Genomic DNA, 26,865 nt, shown 5'->3' with positions numbered 1-26,865 from the left:
AAATGTGAGTGCTTTTGTAACTTCAGAAATCTCTTTCCAATGTTATGAAGAGAATCATTATATTTTTCTCCAGAACTTTGTTTTTCAATTGAGGTCTTTAGTTATTCCGGAATGTGCATGTGTGTGTATGTGTGGGGGTGTGTGTGCTTCGTATGGTTAGCCAATTGTTCCATTCCCACTTAATGAATATTCTAGCCTTTACCTACTGAATTTTAATGCCATGGTGTGGAATACCATGTTTCTAAATGAGATGCTATAGCAGAGACTGTAGAGATACAACCTGGGTGCAAAGCCCAGCTCCATTACCCAACAGGGATGTCATCTTCATTAAGTTGTATAATTTTCCTGTGTTTCTAACTTAATCCCTCTTATCTGCAAAAAGGAGATACTATTAATAATTTTTTTCAGGGGATTAAATGAGCAATACCACACTTTGATTGCTCCGTACAGAATCTGACAAATAATAAATACTCATTAATATTAACTTTCATATTTAAATTATTATCATTATTTTTATTTTATGTGTGAGTCTCTTTCAGGGCAGGCAATTTGATTATTATAGCTTTCTGGTAATCTTGGTATCTGAGAGGCCAAATACTGCTATTTGTCAGTTTGTCAGTTTCTGAGAAAAGCAATATGGAGATTCTAATTAAAAATAAATTGAATTTACAAATGAGTTTGAGAGCACTGACATATAGTACAGAGGCTTTCTACATGTGAACATGACATATTTCTCTACCTACTTCAGTCCTCGTGCCTCTGAAGAGCGATGTTCAGTGTTTCTCGTAAATGTTTTATACATCTTTTGTTAGAAGATTCTTAGGCACCTTACATTTTGTCATTACTGAGGAAGACACTATTTTTTCTTAACCTTTAAAAAAATTGTATGAGCTACTACTAGTATTTTTGTATTCCAGCAACCTCATAACTAATAATTTATTGTGGTTTTCTAAGATTTTTTCCCCAAATCTGGTCTATTGCGCCCTACTTCATTCTGTTCCTTTTCTCTTAAAAAGTGAATATCTTTATGAGGGTAATCAATGAAATTTATAGAGTGTTTTAAAGCATTAGATACTCTTCTCAGCACCTTGCATGTACTAGCTCTTTCCATCTCATGACATCTCGATGAGGTCAATAATATCATTATTCTTAGTTTATTGGCAGTTTTAGAGAAATGTCCTGAGGCTTGTAAAACTATAAGGAAGACTTTATGTGTCAAGACGATCACAATAGGCGAGACAGATGGGACTCAAATCTGAACGTAGCAAGGACAATGGGTGTTTATAGCCAAGGAGCAGGGTGTGCAGAATCAGTGGATGGAAAATTACTAAGGGGACATCAGAGGTTGGGAGATTCTTGCTAAACTGACAACAGAATTCTTGTTGAAGGCAGGCAAGGGACTTAAGCATCAAAGATCGGGGACAAAGAGCTTCATCAGGTATGGAAGGTGAGGATGCTCACTAAGCTGAATGGGCAAGATTCTTGCTACAACTGGAGGGGGGAGGCACAAGATAGGACCCATAGATGAGGCCATGCTGAAAGGAAGGCTGTGAGGAGCCTAAGTCAAGGTCAAGGACAGGATCTTTGCCATGAAGCAATGGGAGTAGAGGGAATTTGAGCTTTCCCAAGATAGCACAACCAGTAAGAAGCAGAGTGTGAGGCCCTGATTCTTTGGCTCTGGGGTCAACGATGTCTATCCCTCTGATATGAGCAGTAGAGGTGGCAGTGTGGATTCGTGCCTTCTTACTGATATTAATGGGAATGAGGCTCAGTTTGCACTACTTAGTATGATATTGAAAGTTTGGCTAAATGCCATCTACATAGTAAAATAAATTCTGGTATATTGCTAAGAAATTCTTTTCTTGATGTTAAAGAAATTTTGAATTTTATTTAATAATGTCTGTGCATGACTTGAGCTAACCTGGTGATTTTTCCCCCTCAAATCTATTAACATGGTGAACTACATTGATAGATTTTCTCATCTGAACCACTCTTATATACCCAAGATAAACCCCAATGGGTCATAGTAGAGATAAATTTATCATAAACATGATCATTTAGTGTTGATTTTTTAAAATACAGTTTCGGATCCCTGGGTGACACAGCAGTTTAGAGCCTGCCTTTGGCCCAGGGCGCGATTCTGGAGACCCGGGATCGAATCCCACGTCGGGCTCCCGGTGCATGGAGCCTGCTTCTCCCTCTGCCTGTGTCTCTCTCTCTCTCTCTCTGTGTGACTATCATAAATAAATAAAACTTAAAAAAAACCCCTAAAATACAGTTTCAAGCTTTTTGTTTTGTTTTGTTTTGTTTTGTTTTGTTTTAACAGAATACTCGAGAAGCTGTCACTCAAATACTTTTGTGAATTAAAAGCACTAAATTATCATCATCCACTACTTAGAAAGATAAGAAAGGAAGTCTTTGATTCTGTACAATTTAACATTAACTCAATATTTATGTTAATCTATGTTGATTTTTTATTTAATCACCATAAAGTTGAGTACAGGGGCAAAGAGCTTACCTCAATGTTTAAAGACTTGCTTGATTAGCTCCCATGTGTGTTGACCATAATGCGGGAACTTCAAGAGCAATCTTACCACTTGCTCTCCTTTGTGAAAATTGTACAAGCACTCTGAGTTTGTAGGTCCTGACCATGTAATACAGTCTGAAGGGACCTGTTGCTGTGCACCTGTTGGAGAGGTCTCTGTAGCACAGGGTCAGGGGTCTTGCAGCTTGCAGTTTGGAAGATTAGAGGCCTCTCTCTGAGATAATGGTCAACCCATACATATGACCAGCATATGCATATCATTGAACCCTCCACATTGTTGGCTGTAAAGTGAGCTCAGTGGTTATCACCATCCAGTCCAACATGTGACATGCTGTTGGAATTAAATGAGATGGGGCTTGCACATAAAAGCCCTTTGAAAGTCAGTCTCCACATGAGAGATGCCACCTTCACCTTGGACTTGGTCAGTGGGAGGAAAAGCAAATAGTTTGATGTCCAGGGCTCGGGTCCACCAACAGGTACTTCTCCTCTACACTCTCACTGACTTCTTTCCATAGCTCTCCACTTGCTGCAGTCTCTGCTCCTGGGCAGGCAGGGGGCCGAGACACACAATTTCATGCATTTTTCGAAAAAGGTCCTAAGATTGAAATCCTAGTCCTAAGATTGAAATCCTGGTGCTTGCTCTTCTGGTTGGATTCAGATCCTGTGAGATGAGTTGATCAGATTCTATAACCTGTGATTATCTTTCTCCTTTTCTCCTATTCCTTTTCTTTTCTCCTTCTAAGGTACATTTGTGGGGTGCACGTGGCAACGCTCTGCCTTTGAGCTGCCTTCCCCTGGGCCTCCAATCCTTCCTGGGCCCAATTCCTATCTTTCTGACAATGTCCCACTCTGATTTGGCAGCTGGGATTCTCTGAAGGGACTCAATTATATTAATTCCCATGTCCCAGTTTTGTTTGTTCAAAGGGAAAAAGAAATTAAAAGAAATTCACTAAATCACTTTTCAGTTGAAAATCAGGATGAGGCTCAGAGTCCAGAACCACTTGGCACAGCAAGCATCCCCATCTCTGCTTAGATGTAAACAGACCAAGCTTCTCTCTATCCTACCCCCTTGCTTTTTATTTTGCAGTGGTTGGAATAATGCTCCCAGAAGTCTGCTATGATGGAGGGTTACCTAGGTCCTGAAGAATACCTGCTATCTTGTGAGCCTTCTTCTAATTGTTTTTGTTATGATTAATGTCATTATGGTATCAATGTGTTTTAATGGGGACGTTTGTCTTCTTGCTGTTTGTGTATGTCACAAATCTGAAGGGGAAAAATATGGAAACAGAAGGGTGCATGTCTTTACAAGTGTGTTTGGAGGCAAACCAAATGGTGCGTTTCTCTTTGGATGCTTTCTGATTTTCAGTCCAGGAGTTTCAGACTAAAAATAGTATGCCTTCTTTTTGCAAAGGGCTGCTAATGTGACTCCTTCATGGGCTGGTTCTATTGGTATAAAAGGCAACTCCTGGGCTTGGATGTATTGACTCACTGTCATTAAGGAATTTATTCCTTGGCACTAAAGAATAATGTAATGCAGGTTTAATTAAAGCAAAAGCTTAAAGTTGATGTTAATTTAATGGTACAGTCGACTTTCAATTATCCTTGATGCTGAAAGAGAGGGTGGCACTGATAATCCAAATTAACAGAAAGCCTAGAGTACATTATACTTTTCCCCCTAAATTCATCAGGATTGCTGCTCTAATTTTGCTACAAGGGGCTCATGTTGACATGAACATGAAAGTCAGTTTTGGGGAAAGCGGGACATTGGCATGGAGAAGAAAGGTCATGGCCTACCAAGCATGCATTAGACACTTTACCTTACTAGTTTTTGAAATGTCACAGCTAGGAAGAGGGTACCATTAACCATCGTTTATAATTAGGGAAATAGGGCGGTATTGAAAGACTTGTCCAAGGTCATTTACTAGAAATTAGTATAATAAGTGGTTCTATGTTTCTTAATCCAACCCATGTATTGAACACAGGGGAGAATGATGTTTTCATCTAAACTTGCAATTGCAATGTCTTCTACACTTAAGAAAATAGTGTAAATTCTCTTCTGAATATATTTTGTTTTTGTTTTTGTTTTTTGTCAAGCAAAATTCTTGCTTGAGAGAGTAGCATGGTTTGAAAGAAAACAGCAAAGCACAATTTTGCACCGCAAATGGACAAATGAGGGTGGGGGTGAGCAGAGAAGCCTGTGCCAGTGAGGATACCTCTTATTGCGGGGTTGACAGAACTTTTGAGAACAATGGCATCTAAAAAGTTAATGTTTATGTTACTGGCAGGAAAATTCTCTGACTGATCCAAATGTCCTTCAACTAAATCTTCAGCCAGCTGTGCCAGGCACAAAGACCTGGTGTTAATGGTGCTAGTGGGCTGTTTGAGACAGAGGACAGAGAATGCACTGGAAGGTCAGAAGAGGTGGGCGATGCACAGAGTTAAGTATGATTCAGGGTTCTCCAGGGAAACAGAACCAGGAAGATATAGATATAAACGTGTGGACTTATTATGAAGAATTGGCTCCCGTGTTTATGGAGGCTGACTACCCACACTCTGATGGTATAACTCAGGCTGAGTCTGAAGGCCTGAGAACCAGGGATGCCAGTGGCATAAGCCTCCATCAGAAGCAGGAGAAGGTGAGATGTCTTGGGTTACAGAGTGAGGCAGGAGAAAAGGTTTTTTTTTCCTCCTGACCCTATCTTTTTCCATCCAGCCCGTCAATGGACTGCATGATGCTCACCCACCTTGGGGAGGGCAATCTGCTTTACTGAGTCCACCAATTCAAATGCTAATCTCAACTGAGAACACGTTCCTAGACACATCCAGAATGATGTCTAATTTGGACTCCATGGCGAGTCAAGTTGACACAGAGAAGCAGCCATCATAACTTCTTGTAAGAAAGTAAGCCACAGGGAATTAAAAGACTCCCTGGGGAGGGTCCAATGCTCTCTGGGTTGCCAACAGTCAGTCAAAATCCCTTTCTGTAAGTCTTCAAGGTCAGGATGAAGTCAGTAGGCATATGGTTTCTGTATTACCGACAGCTTGACAAAGTAACTGGTCATCAGCTAGTTACCGGCTTACTATCGGACAGTCACCCAGCAGACTTAGAGCTCTGTAGATGCCACCCTACCACATCTTTAGAGTCTTGCTACTCAAAGTGTGGTTCCTGGGCCAGAGCTCCTCAGAAGTGCAGACTCTCGGATCTGCTGAAGCTGAATCTTCATGCAAACAAATCCCCAGAATTTCTCCAGATAATTGATCTGCACATGGAAGTCTGAGAAGAGGTGGCCTGAAACACACCTGGGGGGTAAAATGCAGAGAGGTAGGAGTAGGAGGTTGGAGCAAAAGTCACAATGGGGAAATTGAATTGGGAGTTTAAAATATTTGCCAGGTATCTTCTATGATAATTAGACATCATTCAGAGTTGAGGATGGAATGTGCATCCCCTAAGTCCAGCCAAGCACAGACTTTCAGGCAGGAGGTAGACGGCTCACCTTTCCCATGTCCTGAGTCGCTTGCCTTCAGACTTACTGGTCCACTAAGGTCTGGAAGCCCAGCCTGCAGTGGGAAATGTTTGTTCTCTTTCTTCTTTCTTTTCCACAGCCTTGCATTCCAAGTGTGTTTGTATAGTCACATGTATACTTTAGCTCATGGGTCATCATTGTGGGGCAAATCTGGGGGCGGGGGGTGGATGACACCAGGGATGCCTGGATTCTGACGTGGGACTAGTGGAGGTGCAGCATTGCCTCAGGACCGCCTTGACCTATCTTCATAGGGAGAGCAGCCTGTTTTCCTCATATGCCATGTTAGGCAGAGATACCTCTAAATGCATGGGAGAAGGTTGTGGGGTGTGTGTGTGTGTGTGTGTGTGTGTGTGTGTGTGTGATAACTTCTGGGGTACCTGCTCAGCTCATCACTTGTTTTGAAAGAAGCTTCATGGCATCCTGGGGCTATGTCTATAATGGACAATCTCTTCTCTAACCAAGGCTGACTCAACCTGACCTTCTCTGGGGCAATCAGACACCCCTCTCAGGGAAGGTGAGCCTTGGAAAGAAAGGGAACAGAGCTACAGAAAGTATTAAAAAAGAGGGAACATAAAGAGGGAGCTCTAGGAAGGATCCCTGGAGAGTGACAGCCAACTCAAGTCGGAAGGACAGTAGGAATCTTCTGGATGTGCAGGTTGTGGAGAGGGTGCCCCAGGGAGCACAATGACATGTGTAAAGCCTTGTGTTAGAAGGCAACAGGGCGTGTTGTCAGAGCTGAGAATGTTCCAGCATCATGGAAGCTGTGATGGCGAAGGGCAGCAGGTAGGAACACCGTGGCTTGGGAGTAGTATACTAAGGACTTCTCTAAAGCAGTAGACTAGTGGTGATTGGTCAAGGTTGTCCAGAACGAGGGAGAAATAGGAAGAAATAAGTTAAAGGGAAGAGTGGATTTTGCAACTTGGAGGAAGGATTAATGTAGAAACCAAATAACAAACCTCTTAAAGATCAAGGCAAAGCTGTGTGGTAACCAAAACAACCACTCACCTGGGATGTTCATTGCCACGAACACACTTTAGACAGGGCAGAAAGTGAAAATGCTCCCAGCTGCCTGTACGCGCTCCTAAAAGGCACGTGAATAGAGTTTGCAGTGATAGAGTCTTCAATGTTAGCGAGATCACAGCTGTATGGGGTGCATGCTGCTTCTTTTAAGTAAAAGGGGAAGAAATTTTATTTTGCCAGGACAGCCTCAACTTCATTCTCTAAGCAAAAGTCAAGGTTTGATCATCGTTTCAAAATGATTATTTATGGCTTAGCAGATAATCCCACTGTGCCCTTGGCTCTGGCATTGCCTTTGCTCTATCTCTTGCTGTCTCCTGAATTTATTGATTTCATTAGAAGATAAGAGTGACAAGGACAGCTTATGATACTTGGGAGAAATGTAAAGCCATTAGCAAGTCATTGTTGAAATCAGAACATGCCCTGGTAAAAGCTCCTTAAGAAACCAGTGGCAGCCAACGATACAGGGATTAACCTGCCGTGTGTGTGTGTGTGTGTGTGTGTGTGTGTGTGTGTGTGTGTGTTTGTGGGCAGGCGGTACAGCAGGTCCGCTGTCATGACCTTGTCTATGATAAGCCCTGACACAAAACTGATGGATCCAGGGGTTATTGACACAAACAACTGCTTTTTCCTTCCCCGGGCAGGGGAGAAGGCTTTCGGAGCTTGGCACCTGCTAACCAGCTGAGGTCAGAGGGTGTGATGGGAGTGACTGCTGGCCTCTCCTGAGTGGTCCACCCAGTGGGCAGCGGGTGGCACAGGGTGCTATGATGTGGCCTCTGAGAGGCTGGCTCTGTTGCTGTCCCCTCAAGGCAGGAGCAACCACCCATCACCACCAACCACCAAAGGTCAATCTGTCTTGACCTTTCCTCATGGGACACGACCGGGGAGGGGATGGTCACCGTTCAGTCTGAGGATGTCTATTAAACAAAACAGAAGGGATTTTTTTTTTAAAGATTTCATTTATTTTTTCATGAGGGACACAGAAAGAGAGGCAGAGACACAGGCAGAAGGAGAAGCAGGCTCCCTGCGGGGAGGCCGATGGACTTGATCCTGGGACCCTGGGATTAAGCCCTGAGCCAAAGGCAGACTGCTCAATCCCCGAGCCACCCAGAGGCCTCCAGAAGGGATTTTCTAATGATGAGGCTACTGGTGTTCGGAAAGGTTGGACAGCCGGAAGGGAATTCAGTTCCGTCTGCGTTCTTATTTATTCGGCCTGCTGTTCGCAGATCCTTTACATGGATGTGTCAAAGATCATGAGATGGAAGGACTTAAAATAATTGTTTGATGCAAGTGTTCATGGGTGTTATGCTTGGAAGAAGGTGGGTAGCTGGTCACATTCTGGGGACAGGGAGGGTAGAAACAGGGTCCAAAGAAAGCAGCCAAAGATCGAGGCCTTGGGCAGAAGGTGAATGAGGGGCATCTCTAACAAAATACTGTACAGTACTGTACCGTGGCTTAAACATTTATTTCTCATGGTTCTGGAGGCTGGGAAGTTGAGACCAAGGCCCCAGCAGATTTACTTGCTTCCTGGTTCATGGATGGCCATCTTACTGTGTCCTCGCAGGGTGCAAGGGACAAAGGGGCAATCTGCAGTCTCTTTTATAAGGGCACTGATCCCATTCCTCCTTCACTACCTGACCAGTTTCCAAAGGCCCTATCTCCTAATCCCATCTCCTTGGTCATTGGGCTTTTGCATGAATTTGGGGGAGTCCATAGCGCATCCATGGCACATCCAAGGAACACTGACTGGGGGCTCAGCCTCCCTCCTCATCTGTCTGAGTAGGACTGGGTAAAACCCAAGAGGAAACCTCCACCCACAGTGGCACCAGGGGACCTGAAAATCAATGTGGAAGCTGAGCCATGTAGTTGCCAACCCTGACCATCGATGTGACCTTCAGTGATTGCCACTGTCAGCGCTTGTCTTGTCTGTCTTGAAATTGAATAATGCCTGTTTCTCTCACATGGTGATTCTGAGAGCCAAGAAATATTTGCTAAATGCACTGAGAAAAAAAAGAAAAAAGAATAAAAGGCACTGAAAAATCTCAAGTGCGTTACCAACATGGACAGACAGATTCATTGTTAGGCATATAGGAGGAGCGGTTATATGGAGATCTAGAGAGTTCATCTCTTCTTATTTTATCCTTTGCACCATGAACATTCTATTTGTGAGCTTTAGTGAATAAATGACTCCTGTGTGTAAAGTGAGCGTGTATAATATTTAAAGTAATAATTTGAAGGTACTTCCAAGGAATTTGCCTCCTAATAAGACTAATGCAGTCTTCAGTTTCGGATAATTTACTATACTCACATTGCAGATGAGGTCTAAGACATTCAGTTAAATTTGAATTTCAGATAAACAACAAATAATTTTTTAGAATGAGTATGTCTCTAAATATTGCATGGGACATACTTATACTGACTCATATTGAAAAATTATTTGTTGTTTATCTGCAGTTCAAATGTAACTCAGTATCCTGCATTTTCATTTGCTAAATCTGGCCACCCTATACTGGAGATAGGGGCTTCCAATAGACATACAAGAGAGAAATCCCATTCCCATATAAACTGCTTCCTAGCTTTTTTTTTTTAAATTTATTTATTCATGAGAGGCAGAGACATAGGCAGAGTGAGAAGCAGGCTCCCTGTGGGGAGCCTGATATAGGACTCAATCGCAGGACGCCGGGATCACGACCTGAGCCAAAGGCACACGCTCAACCACTGAGCCACCCAGGTGCCCCTAGCCTCATTTTAAAAAACACAAATAGGAATTAGCATTGGAATGTTGGATAATTTCTTTGAGCTTCTCATTCTTTATCCATGAAATGGAGAGAATAGTGTCTTACTTGGTTTTTTCAGGTTTTCCTGTTGATTAGAATCACCTGGGGAACCATTTACAACTCCTGATGCCCCAGCACCTTAGACCAATTACTTCAGGATCTTGGTGTGGTGGAGTTCAGGTGGTTTTACAGTTGAAAGCCCCACCCAGTCATCCCAATGAGGCAGCAAAGGTGAGAATCGGTGGCATTGCTCCTGGTGAGCGGTGGGGCTATGTGACCCGGCTACTGCAGAGCACCTCACGGAGTGTCTGGCATGTGTACGAATGCCCCAGGCAGCCCCCACCATTAATGTTAGGAAGAAGGCTAGAGTGGCAGAGGAAAGAGAGGAAAGGAGTGACAGATCAGGTGATAGGCTGAGTAGTGGCAGAGTCTTATAAGCATGTCACAGCCAGGAGTTTGTGCTCCATTTTGTGGGCCTTGGGGAGCCATCGCCAGTGCTCTCCTTCCTGAAGGGAAGAAGAGTTTTCATGGAAGCCCAGGTGTGGCCATCTTGTATGCGTGCATCTCATAGGAAGATACGAGCCCGGGGGGATCCATGGGGGGCACCATCCCCCTAGTAGGAATCTGGATCTGTCTTGCTTAGTGTTGTATTTTCAGTGCCAGGAACTATGTCGGGTGCGTAGTAGGGACTCAACATTGGTGTTGATTGAAGGAGTAAGTGGAAAAAACAAAGGAAAAACTCAGTAGAGGCCACATGGCAGGGCAGGTCTGGCCGCAAGGGGAAGGGAGAGCTCTCCAGTCGTGCGCTGACCTCAGACACCACTGGACGAATCATGGCCCCTTCTTGGCCTCTGTTTCTTGTCTCTTGAATGCAGGGTGTGACCTTCAAGCTCTAAATTGAAAATTAAATTCTTCCGGTCCTGAGTAATTAGTGGCCTACCTATTGATATTTTTGTCCTTGGTGAAAACTCCCTTTGAGAGTGTTGGTGTTTCTGTGATTTCCGGAAGTGGGGCCCCTAGACTGCAGAGTTGTGCAGCTCACCAGGGCTGCTGGAGGAAACTCAGCCTACTCATGAGTCAGGCATCCCCACTTCAGAGGAGGGCCTGGACCAGAGCCTCGAGAGTTATTTCCAGGGTTGTAGGTAGAAGCCATGCGGTGTTGAAGAGAGGTCCAAGGCATACCTTGGACAGCCCAGGGGCTCCGGGGCCGGGAGGACATCTCAGCTCCTGGAACAGAGCACTGTGGCTCCAGGCAACTCACTTCATCTGTTTGTATTTTAGTTCCCTTAGTTGTAAAACGAGGAGTTTATATTAAGTTGAATCTGTAGAACATTCTCGGCTTTCAACTGCGCTGGTTCCATAGTGCACTCTTGGGTTTCTTTTATCTTTACCTCCACGTACCTTTGTTTCTAAAGACCCAGGCCCCATGACACGGTGCCTTCCCTATGCCTTCAGACATGCCAGTTGAAAAGCTGACTCTGCACCTCTGTGTGCCTCCGAGCCTTTTGCACATAAAGAAGGGAAAACTGGATAGTTTTTCCCCCTTCTTCTTTAACAGATATTTTTAGCTTTTCTAAAAGCTTCTCACTTTGAGCCTTAAAAAGAAATAAGAACCTCTTCCAAAAATGCAAATGCTCTGGCAAGAAGCAAGAAGGGTGTTTTCAATCTTTCCAGAACAATTGTTTTCTCTTCCATTGACATTTGTGGGGCATAGGGGTGAAGGTAGGGGCTGCAGAGGGGGAGGACAGAGGGTGTTGTGACAACCAGAGTGACTCTGTGGCCTGCAGGGGCACTTTCTTGGGGGCCGCCCTATAGTTTGTGTGCTATGGGCTGGCTTTCCCTAATCAGGCATTTGTTCCAATTGCTCTTGAATGCTTCTGGGTGGGATAGTGGATGGCTCTATGTGTTTCAAATGTTGCAAGTCCTGACAGAGCCATGAGGCAAAGTGAAGGATCTTTCTCCCCATAACAGCCCGCAGCCTCATGCAGACTTTGGAAGTCAGTAGGAGCTGCTGGTGGTGCTCAGAGATGCATCCCTTCCCCAAGTGAGAAGTGAAAGTAAGAGCAAGGTGGAGTTCCAGTTGGCCTAGTTTGCGTCCCCAGCTTTGCATTTTTCTAATTTGGAGTCTTCCACTGGCTGGTTGAGGTCTTGTCTCTGGTGGCATCACTATTTCCTCTGTCACCCCACAGCACCAGGTTCGTATCACAGAAAAACGCCTGTGGAGAAAGGAATGGGGAGTTGTGTCCCTGCATGTCTCCCAGGAGGAGGATGAGGAGAAGGGAAAAGGACTGCCTGGTGCAGTGGTCATGGTGTTAGGCACCTGGACATCTATTATGTCACTTACTCTTTACAATAATCTCATAATTACGTCTAATTCATGCTTTTAATTCCCTAGCATGTAGCTCATAGTAGTTGCTCACTATCTGTTCAGTTGTCTGAATAAGACTTTTCATTTATGTCTTTCAGAGCTAATTCAAAGTTTGAGTATATTCGGAAATAATGATTTGGCCCACAGTCTTGTTGAAAAGCAATACAGTTAGGTTCTGCTTATGTCAAACTCATGGGACATTGGTGAATTAAGGCCCTGTAGAGGGTCATTTCATATACTCTGGCTTGGAAGTACTGTGCTGAAGATGATTATATTGACATAACCATCTTAAAATGACAGACCGCACCCTCCAGGCCTTACACACTTAGTCACACTTTCCAAGATGTTAGTGATAGAGGGGAAGTAGGTAATGTGGGCAATGTTGTATACCACAGCTTCCAGAAGCATAGCTCAGCTTGCCTGTAGCTGGACCACAGGCTTATGGAAGGTCCATGTCCAGAGAATCATGAGTCGATCAGGAAAAAGACATAAGAATGTAGACTTTCCACTGGTTTTCTTAGAGAGAATGAGGCCTGCTATTTACAACTGAGGAAGCCCATGGTTCTGGAAGGAAGGCAATAACTCAGGTATTAATTTTGTCTTGGCTTCTTGGTGGCTGGGGCTAGCTCCCATTTCTTCCCCTCTGTCTTCCGCTCTGCTCACCATGATATACTCCCAACCTGACGCTGACTTGGATAAATGATGTTTAATTGGTCTTCTGGGATTACTAACTTATTATTTACTCTGAGAAGATAGAGGCTCTGGGAAAATAGAAATGAACCCAGCCATCTCTGGATATCAAATATAAGTTGAGCCACCACTCCCTTGAGAATTTTCAGGCATAAAGGAGAGAGAGACTCTAATCATGCTGGTAACACATGGATCTTCGGTTTCTGTTGGCAGTGCCATCATCACATTGACTATGTCTAAGGGGAAAGGAGCTATGGGAAGGAACACAGCCATACTCAGACCATGATTCCTTTTCTTTTTAAAGGACTTTTCCCTAATACCACCAAGTAGTGTTCTAAACTTTGACATGTTCAGAAGATGAACATTGGCAAGCAGGAAAGAGAAATGGAATGATCATAATTAGCAGAATTAAACATAGATTCAAATGGACACATTTAATATTTATGGAGCAGTTACTGTGCTCAACAGACGTGTGTGCATTAGCTTGTTGAATCCTGTTATATCCATTTGTTAGTAAGGAAACTGAGGCCGAGAGGTTGAGTAACTTGCTCAAGATCATGAAACTAGTGTTGGACTTAGAATTTAAATCTAGCTCAAGCTGACACCAGGCTGATTTCATTCCATCACCGAAGTGAAAGCTCTAGCATTCCCACAAGCCCTCACTTTGATTGCATAGGCTAACCTTAGCTTAACCCTAGGGCCAGACACTTTGGGGTCTAGGAAATATAAAGCATTGTCTGGGACCTCAAGGAACACAATTGTGACCTATTTGAAAGATGCTGCATTTATATGATACATTCAGTAGTTCAGCTGGTCATCTTAAATTAAATGCTAATTTTTTCATCCCAACCAACAAGTTCAGGGAGGTTCATGTTGCTCAGAGAGCTCTGGGTCAGAGGATTTGACCCCCCTCTCTTGTTGGTGTAATTAGGGTCTGGATCTGGACAGGTTGGGTGGTGGAAAGTGATCCTTCTAAATGAGCAGTATAAACCAAATGAAGAAAGGAAAGGTGGGTAAAAAAAAAAAAAGGATTTTTATTCAAAAGGGTTCCCAGCTTGATTCAGTGTCTTCTATGTGCTGGCTATTTGGAAGACAGGTGGGGAGAAAGAAAATATTTTGTCATAGTGCAGTATGTGTCTACAGGGCTGGGCTCTTTACCTGTAGATAAGAAAAGAAGGTTTTCAGATAAGAGGTATTCTGAGTCCTCCTTTAGCCCCTAAAAACCTTCAGTAACTGGCAACTACCCTGCAGGGACATCTCCCTTTGATGGCTATCATCACAGTATCGCCACCTCCATGGAGCAGCAGTCAAAGCCACATGACCATGGGCTTGTATATTTGGGATTGCATATCAGCCACAAGAAATTTAGAGGAATCAGATCTCTTAATTCCTTTCTATGATTATCTAGAATTTTATCACTTTTAATAGTAGTATCTACAACTTTTTGATTATTCATAACTATCAGAAAATAATTTTTGAACAAAGGATCCAATAGACATATAATTGTTTATTTATGATCTATTTGCTATAGTGTTAATATATGGTGCCTTTAAAACATATGCCAAAAAGAAAGTCTTAAATTAATGAGATACATAGAAGTCCTAGAAATTTCTTCACTGAACCTCAGTGAATCTCCAGGTACACCTTAGGAGAACAGGGATTTCAGCCAGAGATCCTAAAATAATGCCTTTCAAAATGGCAGATTTGCTTTAGGGCTGTCCTAAGGCTGCCATTACAAAGTGCGATAGACTTAACTAGCAAAAATATATTTTCTCAGAGTTCTGGAGCCTGGAAGTCAGGTCAAGATGTCAGCAGGGTTGATTCCTTCTGAGGGATCTGAGGGGGAATCTGCTCCTACCTCTCCCCTGCCATCAGGTGGTTCACTGACAGTCCTTGGTGGTCCTTGGCTTGTGGAAGCATCACCCAGATCTTTCCTTCATCTTCATAAGGCATTCTCCCTGGGTTTTTTCACATTGCCCCTCCCTCCCCGTCCCTATCCCTTTTTATAAGGACTTTTTATAATCATGTGGGATTAAGATCCACCCTAATGACCTCATTTTAGCTTGATGACTTTTTTTTTTACTATTTTTTTTTTTTTTACTTTTTTTTTTAACTTGATGACTTTTGTAATGGCCCTACTTCTAAGTAGGTTCACATTCTAAGGTACTGGGGGTTAGGACTCCCACATATCTTTTGAGGGAAACACAATCCAGTCTGTAACACCTTATAAAGTCATACTTGTTTTAAGCAGTTTAGTTGTGCCTGAAAGAATTGTATTCACAAAAGTGCCAGTGGCAGGCGCCAGGTGGCTCAGTCAGTTCAGCGTCTGACTCTTGGTTTTGGCTCAGGTCATGATCTTGGGGTCTTCAGATCGAGTCCCCACCTTGGGCTCCATGTTCAGTACGGAGTCTGCTTCAAATTCTCTCTCCCTCTCCCTCTGCTTCTCTCTACCTCACACTCTCTCTCATAAACAAACAAACAAACAAACAAACAAACAATAAACAAATCTTTAAAAAAAAAGTGTCAGTAGAGGCATAGCTTAAAAACTGGTCTCAGGGAAAATCCTCCAGATTTTTTTTTCCCAGTGAAAATTGATCAGTTCTTCCTGTACCCATCTCCAGCAAGTTTCTTTAATCTTTCTTTGGTTCATATTTGTTCCATCTTGTATGATGGTTGCCAATGGCTGATTCTCCCACAGAATTGAAATCTTATCAGGGAAGAAATGTTTTCATTGACACTTTTGTCCACCTGCTTTCATAACAACCTCCTATCTTTCCACTTGCCAGTCACAAACATCTCTTTTTACCAGCTTACACACGGCAGGTGATCAATAAATACATCTTGCAGAAAATTGACTATTTTGTAAAGTGTAGAATTCTTTTCTAAAGTTAACGGCAACTTCCTGATCTGTTATCTTTGTGCAAATCTTTGAAATTCATCAACTGTCTTAGGGTCAAGCAAGTGTGCAAGTATTCAACCTCTCCCCTTTGCCCATCATCATTTTTCCCACAGTTTTTCAAGGAGAACGGAAAGCATTTGCTAGTACGTGTTCAGGCTCACAGAACTTTACTTAATTAAGCAGAACTTGGCTAACATCTGGGGTGGAGACACGTTTTCCCCACAGAAAATTGCCTTGTTCGCTCCGGATGAGTCATGTCCCTAAGTCTTGGCCCGGGAGTGGGTGTTCAAGGGAATTGTGTCCCGGCCTCCAAAGACCATGAAATGCTCTTTCTGTAAGTGGCAGGATTTTTGGATGATGCAGAAACACCTGCGTTTCTCTCCAGCTCTGGAGGAAGTTATATTTTCCTGAGTGTCATGGAGACTTTTAATTTAAATGTTCAGATTTCCTGCTTATCGGCTGGCATAGCTACAAGACACGGGGTGTGGGATGGGGGATGTGATCAGTACCTGTGCCTTATTTTTAGTGTTATTACTTATTTGGGCTTCATTAAATAATTCTAGTTCCTGCATTAGAAGAGTCTATTTTTCCAGCTTACTACTGACCGGCTATTTTGCTTTATGTCCGCATTCAATCAATGCCAGCAGATGTCTGTTGCTATGTGTATTACCAAACATCAAGCGAGGAAAGATCAGTGGTTTTCAATCCATTTCATGTCACCCATCAGCTGGATTCACATGTAATTTCGTCACCCAGGGTTATATTGTTCCCTTTGAGAATAAGTACAGGTCAGACAAGGAGCCCTTCTGATCAATGTCCTTGGAGCGTGGGGATTACCTCTGCCCTTTTGACTCTGAAATAATTTATCTTAGAAGGTTGACCAAGAAAAATTACTCTCCATTTTGTACCAACATAACTTTCCTATGGACAGTGTACAGCAGTGTGAAAAAGCCACTCAGATTCCTTCCCTTCTTTTTCAATAAAATGGGCAGGAGGGGCATTTGTTTCCCTACCAGAGAGTGGCTTGTTGGTAACTGGTTGAAATACTTTTTACCCTTGAGGCAAGAGAAGGAAATAGCCGAGTACCTGGCATACAGTAACCCACATTTATGGTGCTTTTTTGTGTGGGTGCCAGGCACCTTATAATTATCCTTATACTATAATGTATTTAATTTAAGGATTTATTATTTAAGGATGGATTAATCCTTACAATGGGCTTTTTAAAAAAATATTTTGTAAATAAGGAAAGTGGTTTACCCGGGAATCAGAAGCCAGGGTGAACAAATCTAGAACGCTTGCTATTTGCTCTGTTTTAGCACCCTCAGGCTTTCAGTAGATTTTGCTCTCCTCTGACCATTTCGAAAGTTTAGGAGTTTACCCACCACACTGGACTTTCAAAAAGGACTGTGTCTAATGTAAATAAAGATTGCCAGCCTGCCCCATGGCACAATGCTCATCTCTGTGATGTACTACTACATGTTGGGGAACTTGCTTCACACGATGACATAATGGAAATATTCCACTTCCCTTCAACAAATGACCTTTTATTAGTTTGAAAGAGCAGCTTACATACCAGTGATTCAGTATCGAAAAGCAGAATTATTTGTTTTTGAGAAGGCTCACCACCCACCTGCATGTTCCCTTCCGCTAAACCCCCTCCCTCAGACTTCAAGACAGCAAGTTGCAGGAGAATAAAACATAAGGCCCTTGTTAATTGCAAATTAATAGTGCCAGGAATATATGCAGATGGCACCTGAAGTCAATTGCTGACAGCGTCATATTCTGGTTATGTTTTTCTTTCCTGCAACACAACTGTGCACTGAGCAAAGGCAGAGTGGTGTTAAAGTCTTAGATTCTTATTTAGTTTGGAGTTTCTGAAGGATGAAATCCATGTCCTTGGCTTACCACTCACTGTTCTTATCTTACAGATTCAGCAGGTTGTGCTTTCATTTTGAAAATTCATCTTACTTATGAATTTGAACCAGCTCCAGGCTTTGGTGGTTCAGAGGATACAGGTGTGACTCTGGACATTCTGTATATATTAAACTTTACTTGCTTAACTAGTAAATATTTTGCTGTGTTCATTTTTTCCCTTATCCTCAAGCAATCAATTGTGAACCTCTAGTGTTATAACACGTCCATGGGGAACATTTGTGCTTTAGTTGGCACTTAGATTAAATTAATCAAATAATCTTTTCTTTCTTTCAAGGCTGACATTTCAGTAAAATTTTTAAAGGTTGTGTGCCAACTGCCAAAGTCAATTAAGTAAAGGCAAAACCCAAAATTTGTAAGAGAGAATGATTATTGTCCCAAACTGGATGACTTGGGTGATATAAAGCATCCTCTTGACTTCCTGAACATTTTTAAACCCTGACTTTGAACTAATTACATATTTGAATAGTTAGAAAATAAAGCATGATCTAGGGTTTTGATAAAACTGTGAGCTTCATGTTTTAGGACAAGTGGCAGCGCCATGGCTAGCCTCCTGGACCCCAGACCATCGTGAGCTTCTTAAATGTCCATCCATCTTCCCAGTCTTTGTGATGAATCCTTCTGGAGAAGAAGAGCAGAAAGACTGAGGTCTTTCTGGCTATGAAATTTTAGAAACAATAGAAATATCTGATTATGGTAGCCCCCTCTTTTTGGGAAGCAGAAGTCCCTGCTCGGCACCCCTAGGCTTGTGTTTCATGAACATGTGCCAGTCTAGGAGTGGTCACATGAGCTGAGGAGAGCTGTGACTCAGATCACAGCCAACCTGGGTGCCTTGGGACCCATGAGCCTACTGGAGGGCCTGAGTTGTGGCTAGAAGCAACAAAACTAGCCGAAGCGATTGGCAGTGGGCTTGAAATCTGAAGACTGCCAAAGCTTGGCTCCCACTTAGCAGCACTGAGTGAACCAATTCATGCCCACCTCTCAGTATGTTAAAAATGGAACCAGTAATGATCACCCATGGGTGTTCATTGCATGTTGCACTCCTGTAATTAAAAGTGCGACCCAAACTCTGAATAGTAGCAGGAATACAAGTTTCAATTCTGGGCTTTTCTCCAGCCGGGTGCCCCCTGAAATGTCCTTTCCACATGTCACCTCCTCCAAGTCCCCTTTCCAATGTGTCTCTCATTTTACTGTGTGGGTGTATCCTACCCATCCCTCCATGCTCTGAAGAGCTTACACCCACCTCCTCAAGAACTGATGATAGTGGTGGGAATCTCACTCCCAGGCTTGGGTCCCTAGGAGGCATTTGTGGGCAGAGAGCCTTTTTGGCCCACTTTGCCTTATACCATCTGGATAACTACCACCTGCACCATGACTGGACACAGAGCTCGCCTCTGTGAAAGAGACACTGCTAGGAGAGGACAGGCAGGGGACCTGGGAGTCAGAGTGGTGGACGTGAGGAAGGGGGTTGAAGCATGGCTGCCCCCACCTGATAAGGAAACCACCTGCTCTGTCTTCCTGTTCAGTGTTCAAAGAGCTTGCTCTTGGTTCCATGTTGCTCTTGAAGGATATTGATGAGGGAGGAGGCCTCCTGGGATTAACACCCATGAAAAGGAGGGAACAAGCGTGATATTGGGCAGAGGAAGAAGTTGAATTGAGACGTGGGGCCCGTGAAGGCTCCAGACGAGCCCTGGAGAGTAATGGACTCAAGCTGGACCTTCAGAGAAGTCTGGAGCTCCCACCACAGGCAGAATGGTGTTGATGAGATGCTGAATGCAGCCTGCCCTGGGAAGGAGGTGTGAATGTGGGTGAGGCATACTGTCAGCCAGCTTTGCACAACTACGTGTAGTGTTTAGCCTCCACATCCCACCCCACTACTCAACTGTCTTCCACGTGTCCTACCAGGTAGAATTTGGTCTGCACTAACTAGACATTTACTATGTGGATAATCATGGCAACTGCTGAAGGCCTTTTTTTTTTTTTTTTTAATAAGTAGAAATGATAGCTTCTCACATCCCAGTGTGTGTTCGTGTGTGTGTGTGTGTGTGTGTGTAAAAACTGATCGGGGAAGGGAGGAATCTTTGCACAAAGACAAGATGGGATATAAATGCTGAGAGGAGATATTTTTTTCTACTGAAGGAAGGAAAGATCACATGTAGTTGTGGACAATCAGAAAAGGTTCCCAGATATAATGTATAGAACGGTTGAACCTTTCTATTGCACACCTGAGCTAATATAACACTGCTTGTTAATTATCCATTTAAATTATTTATTCCATTTTTTAAAAAAAGAAAAAATCTGGGAGCAAATAGTCTCAGGCACTTGGAATTGCTATGTAGGGAGGGAAGGAATTAGATGAAAGGCCAAGTCAGGGGCATCCCAAAGAGAAGGGATGAGTCCTTGCGAAGGCACAGATATTGGAGCGTAAAGAACATGTTTGAGGGAGCATGTGGTAGGCACAGGCATTGGGGTGAAGAGATGGCCAATAGCTTACTTTGGCCACATCATGAGGGAGGTAAGAAGGTAAAAGGGCAGGAGTAAGGCAGTTCATCATTTCCTACCCCCACCCAACTCACTCCCCATTGGCCCCAATTCTAAATTGAATTATACTGAAAGACTGTTTTATTGGTTCTGTACTAGACACAAGAAGGGTGCTCAGTACATACCTGATGACTTCACTCAGTCGGGGGTCTTTTAATACCCTTCTCTAAATCATACAAAAAGTCAATGGGACTTGAAATAGCTGTTCTCTTGCTTCTTCACAGCCCACGGAGGCTCTTCTTGACCCCACCCTCTCCCAGTGAGTGGATGAGGATCAGAGCATCCTCTGCTGAGTTCTACAGCCGTTTTGTAAAGAGAATCTGAAGTAAAATGGCAGGTTCACACATATGGAGGAAGTGAATGTCCTCAGTTCCTTCCAAGCTCCGCAAGGCACGACTGCTGAACCTGAGACCTCCAGTGCCCAGCTGTGCGATCCTGGACTAGTCCTTCCTCCTCAGGGTCTGGCTCCCTGGGCTGTAACATTAAGGACAGTATCATCTCCTGCACAGCACTGCTGTGCAATTTAATGGAGAAAATGTGAGCTAATCTACCTACAGGGGGCTGCAGACAGGCAAGTGTGAATTTGGAGTAGAAATGCCAGTCATGAAGATGCTTATGGTGATTTTCACGTGCTGTTGATTGTCTGGAACCAGGCAGGGGCTCGTCAGCAGGCCAGGAAGCAGTTGGTGAGATCCAGGTACTCAAGGCAGGGAACTCTGCAACCTCTACAGAGAGGTCCACCCCTGGGTGGTGCTGAGCTGCGATCCCAAACTCACCTCCATTCTCTTACCCTAACTTCTTCACCTTGCACTCTGGGCTTTCAGAGAAAAGAGATGCTAGGCCTTTGGGGCACAGATACGAAGCTAGAATCAGTATCAAGTACCCCCCCCCCCCAACACACACACAAACACAAGATTTAAGAAGGATTTATTATTTTTTTTTAAGAAGGATTTAATAAGGGGGTCCCTACGTGCTCCTCCATCACTGTGCCTGGCGCAGAGACCTCCATAAATATGTAGCCATTGAATGAGTGTGTTTAGAGTAGAAGGGGGGGGAAAGACTTTTTAGAGGAGATGGAGACTGTACAGTGCAGAGGGCTGGAGGGAAGTCACAGGGGGCAGGACTAGCTCCCTGGACTAGGGAGCTGCATGTGGGAGATGGATCAATGGAGAGAGCACATCTTACATTCAGTGAAAGCCGGGCAGGCCTCCATGAAGATGGGGAAGAAGTATTTTCTTGCAGAAGGCTGTTGGTTAGTTGCATGCTTCCTGGCCTAGAGTCAAGACAGCCCAGGAGAATCTGCTGTAGAGCCCTTGTCTGTGGTGTTTTCTGCTGGAGGTGGGGGTGCCCACAACATGGAGTGGGGAGGTAGCCCAGGATTGCCCTGGCATTATGTTCCATTTTCTCCAGTGGACTCTCTGACCCATGGGGGTCAAAAGCACCCAATGGCTGCACCCTCTCTTTATGCTGTGGTTCTCTAAACAGATTCCATTGATATTTTCACCTTTGCACGGAGAGCAACTAACCAATACCTACCAGGGTCTATTTTCTCCTTCTCTGGAGGGCTTTGTGCCAAGAGGACTACCTGATTAGCCTGCTCCAGGTTTACAAAAGGCCTTTGTTGAGTGCTGGCAGGTCATTTAGCTGCTTTGTATTCAGTTTCACCATCCACAAAGCCAAGCTGATCATACCTGCCTCCCAGGACTGGTGTGGGGTCAATGCGATCATTGATGTGGAAGTGCTGTCAGCCTGGTAGGGAAGCACAGCTTCATGGGCAACAAAAGGATTCTTTCTTTTGAAGATACTTTCCTGTTTGGCTCTTTTGAATGCTCTTTGAAATGAATCTGTGCCCTTGGAAGGGCAACTCTAGGTGGCTTAGAGTGAACCTGAGAGTGGGATCCTTTCAGGTGCTTGTGTGTCACTGAAGGCTTGAAGGTAGTCAAGGTAGGATGGGACCTTGTGAGAGGATCCTGTTGCAGAGATGAGCAGAGTAGGAGGAGGAGGAAGGGAAGAGGCAGAGGGGAGGAGGAAGAGGAGAGGTAGGGGGAGGAGGAAGAGGAGAGGCAGAGGGAGGAGGAAGAGGAGATGCAGGGGGGAAGAGACCCGAAATAGAAGGCAAGTCTCTCATGGTTTGTTATCTTTTACTGTGGGCAACAGGAGCTCCAGTAAGAGTATCCTATTTCAGAGCAACTTTTTCACTGATTCAGAAGAGCTCCTAGAACTAGCATCGTGAATTCAAACAACTGACATATATGTTCATATGCCCAATAGTTATGGTTAAAAACACTTGAGAAGTGCTTTCAAATGTATGAAATTATTTTTATTATTATCACATGTTGATTCTCTCAACAGCCCTTTGGGGCTGGTATTTTGGGGTCCTTTTTAACATTCTTTTTTTTTTTTTTTTTTTTAATTGAGGCACCAGTAGGACGCTCAAGAGGTAGAACCCATCTACCCTGGTTCTTTGTCTTCATGTCGAGATTGCCGGGCCCTGGTCCAGGTTCACCAAGAGCTTATTTAGCAGGAGGGGGTGACTGGCCCAGATGAAAACATGACTGTTGAGCCACATAAATCTGAAGGAGGGACATGGGAGAGAGGATCATGCATAATCAGGCACAGTACCAGTCCAACTGCCTGGCAGCCCGTGGAGTGCTTGCAGGGAGCCTTACACCTCCGAGCAACCCTGTACAATGGACACCTTGACTATCTCAATTTTCAGATTTGAAAGTGGAGGATGAAGAAGGGAGAGCATCTGGCTGATTAGAAAATGGCAACCAGATTGGATTTATTGCACAGGGGGTCGGCCTGCATGCGGCCTACACTGGCTTTTCTCTGTCTATAGCCTTCGGGTCACAGAGTTACAGGTCTACAGGTCCAGTGGGCAGTGGTCCCGGGGTTGGAGAGGAGCCACGAGTGGGGTGGGGGTCCTTTTCCCTCCTTCCTGTTCCTGGGACATACATGCATTCTGGAGTGTGGCGGTAATGGAAGGACTAGACTCTCCATCGCCCCCTCCCCTCCCTGCCAGCCCTGCCTGGCTTTCTCAGGGCAGGGTTTGGCCTTTGCCTTCCCTTCATGCATCAGGCTGGAGCCACACTCAGCATTGGGGTCTCTCCTCAGCATGCAGGCATGTGTGGCTCCCAGACCTGGAAATCCACCGCACCCCTGGATGTAACCAGGGGAGCGAGCTGCCCAGAGCTGTCAGCATAGGGAATGCACAACCTTCAAACCCTCCCTGAATGGCATTCCTCTGCACCCAATGCCAGAAAATCCCTTTTGAGAGGAGAGCCCTGAACATAATACAATTGCACTCCAGAACATCCTAGAATTTCCCCCAATCCGATACAGAATAATTATGCTGTTAAGGCTGCAATTCAGCTGCTGATAAGGCAGGCCCTTGTGCTGGCCAGGTAGTCTTTTTTTTCTCACAAGTTATATAAAATTCAAACAATCCTTAGAGTACTAGCTGCATGGACTGCTTTAAGCCCGGCAAATGGAGTGATAAATCCTTAGTATGCATAAAGTTCAGTTTTGTCCTTTACTGCCTTTCAACAATCAAATTAAACTTGAAAGGGTTTTTTTCCTCACTGTGGAGGGGAAAAAGTGCCATTGAAAAAAAATCATCTCACTGGCAAATTAACAGATAAGGGTCTACCCTGCTGACACCATGCCAAGCAGAGGTAAAATTCAATCTCTCTATCACAGAGAAGTCATTTTTCCTAAATTGGGGAAATTAATGTATGTCGGAAGAGAGGGACAGTTTCTCCCTCTCGATGTGTTTTTTTGACTTTGAGGTCTAAAACAAATTGAAACCGGCCCTTGTTTTTAACTGACAACCCAATTCTGCTTTAGATTTTACCACGTTTATTAAATTTTTATGAGAATTTATAAAGTTGCCCAAGGAATAAAAGCTTTGTTCATGATAGCAGAACAGAACTAGGGGGCTCTTTCTAAATAGCATATTCAGCATTATTCATTGTTGCTTAGATAACAGTCCTATCTCTTCAGGGCCTCTGTTTGGGTTGAACTCCAGAACCAGCAAATTAATATAGTCATTATACAGCCAAAAGCTGTATCACTTACCAGTTCATTATTGTTCAAATCAAAATTCATACTTTTCCAGATCTCCCTGGGGTTACTAGACAGGAAAGGTCATCATTCTGCAAAATAATCTCTCCTGGTTTTTACTCCACTGTGTGAAGAGAAACAAGCCCAGTCACATTACATTAATTTTCATATTAATAGATTCATATTAATAGATCCTGTGCAGAGGCTCCATGTTTCTACCCAACCCCCCTCTTCCCCAATTGCATGGGACCTGGTTGCTCATCCTTCCCCAAATCTCAATTCAGGGCCAGGTAAGTGACTCAGTTTCATTTTTTGTCAACACACCAAGCTATGTCCTTATTTTCAGATTACTGCTTCTCAAGCATGGATGTGATCTTGCAAACTTGGGTGCTGCTGGTAGAAGGACTCTCTGAGTTGGACATAGGTCCCAGCAATGCTGGCTGGGCCTCCACACGGTGCTCACGAGTGAAATGTAGACAGACAGAGATCAGGAACCTCTACCAGATGCGATATTCCAATTTTTTACAGATCGGCCCAATTTCATCCAAGCCCATCTTCTCGTGCCGTGTAACCAATTTTACTCTTTTAATATTTAGCTTTAATGATTTTGGTGAGCCAACATTTTATCTGAACAAATGATAGTTGCAAACTTGAGGTCAAAATCTGATTTTTTTTTCTCTAGAATTGTGAACAGGGACAGGAGAGGGACGTCTTGATTTCCAAGTGGATTATACTCTATCTGAATTGCTGAGCAACAGCCATTTTTTTTTTCCTTCTCGCTAGCATTTGCCACCTCCGTTTGTACCTGATGCCCAGAGGAAGTTTGGAGAAACATGAATGTGGAAGGATACAGAGTAGAATCATAAACAACACATGCTACAGATGGAACATTTTTCCCTAGAATTTTTCAGCAGCCTGAGAAACAATATGATCATTTCACTCCTGCTACCCAGTAAGAGGCAGTCCTGGAAGGTTCCAGAGAAGGTGCTGCTGGCTCCCTACGTAGAAACTGCAGCTGATTTGTGTTTTGGGGACAGAATCTTAACACCTTTCTGAAGCCGCCGTGTGGTTTTCTTAGCTGTGAACACATGATGCTCAGACACTTCATTTAATCAGGACTCGTTGTTCTAGGACACCACCTACATTTCCACATGTGACTTTACGGCATGCCTTATTTCCTTCTGATTGAATTGAATCATCAATGTGCTCCCAGAGACCTCTCAACATTGCCTTGGTTTCAGAACCCATGCAAAGAGCATTTGTTTCTTGTTCAGACAATTCGTGATTTCCTTCATTGCTTTTATAGTAAAACTTTGATCTCAAACACTGTGCATTATATGAGTTCTTTTTCTAGAAAAATAATGGTGTGAAGACCCTTTCCATAGATGTTACTCCAGGGCATGATATATTGTCATAGACCATGACAATGCCATCCCATGGGGACAAGTTATAACGACTTACATTGGTGTAATTTGAATCATTTTCAAATTTATTCAAATGGCAAAAATTCTTTTTAAGATGACACAAAATTCAACTCAACATCCCAAGTTGGTGCCAATGTGCAAGGCTCCGCTTGATAGTTTTCTGTAAGTGAAAATATTTATAACTACTCATAGCTTACTGCCCCAAGTTACAAGAAATGATATCTTCCTTGGGGTTTCTCATCACTGTGGTCTCTGATTTCTCAGTTCAGAGAAGCTGCTGGCCTGTGCGGAGGGAAGATTGCGCTGAGGAGTTTATAGTGATGCCTGCTTCTGGTTCCCACATCAACTCTGGGGTGTTGGAGCATGGCCAAACACATTTTCCTGCTATATTTCTTGTTATAAAGAAGTATCCTGTTCAGAGATCTGCTCTGATGGGCACTATTATTTTTATTTACATGTGGAATGAGAATCTACTAAAATGAAGGTCCAGCAAGATGCATATGGTATCAGTAAAAATGTAGATCTGGACTACATTCATTTTAAAATTGGACTGGATGTTTTCTTTATGGACTGGCCTGGAATGTGCTGTATTAAATCACTCATTTCTAAAAGTGTTTGTTCTCATTTTAGTGGAGATGGAAGCAGGGGTCCCATGCAGGGTCAGCAAACAGTGTGTATTGTGGTGTTTCATGCACTTGGAAGGGACAAAGAAGGGTTGGCAAGAGTGGACACAGGCCTTTTTTCCTTTGGTGCTGCCACTGTTCCAGAATCAGATCAGACCAACATATATTGTTTTTTTCTTTCCCTCTCTTGTCGAGAAATGGGAAGAGGACATAGCGAATGGTTTTACACAGATTCATTACAGAAACCACTCACGGGTTGCATTAGCCTGGGACTTCGTTTCTTCAACCGTCCAATGGGGGATAATATAATAATTCGGCCTCACAGGATTGCTGTATAGCTAATTGATAGATGTAAAGAGTTTAGACCAGTGCCTGGCACACAGCACTCAATACATGCTAACTGCCATACTGCTATGACTACTAATCATCATTATTAACAATCATACCTAAATTACTTTCT

The 26,865-nt window shown here is 43.6% G+C and overlaps 1 long non-coding RNA gene across 24 annotated transcripts in view; it reads left to right on the top strand.

Annotated features, from left to right (window-relative positions):
- Positions 1-26,393, top strand: part of LOC112664878 (uncharacterized) — a 264,434-nt gene extending 238,041 nt beyond the window's left edge. For 23 of the 24 annotated variants that reach the window (XR_007403044.1, XR_007403038.1, XR_007403050.1 and 20 more), the window contains 2 exons: positions 3,633-3,705; positions 25,142-26,393. This is a non-coding gene — a long non-coding RNA (uncharacterized LOC112664878). The remainder of the gene's footprint in view (positions 1-3,632; positions 3,706-25,141) is intronic. The other variant, XR_007403032.1, reaches the window with a different exon arrangement.
- The last annotated feature ends 472 nt before the right edge of the window (positions 26,394-26,865 follow it).

Source organism: Canis lupus, chromosome 17 (genome assembly GCF_003254725.2).
Source record: "Canis lupus dingo isolate Sandy chromosome 17, ASM325472v2, whole genome shotgun sequence".
Lineage (NCBI taxonomy): Eukaryota > Metazoa > Chordata > Mammalia > Carnivora > Canidae > Canis > Canis lupus.
The sequence above is the reverse complement of the archived record's forward strand: the minus strand, read 5'-3'. Positions and strand labels throughout refer to the sequence as shown.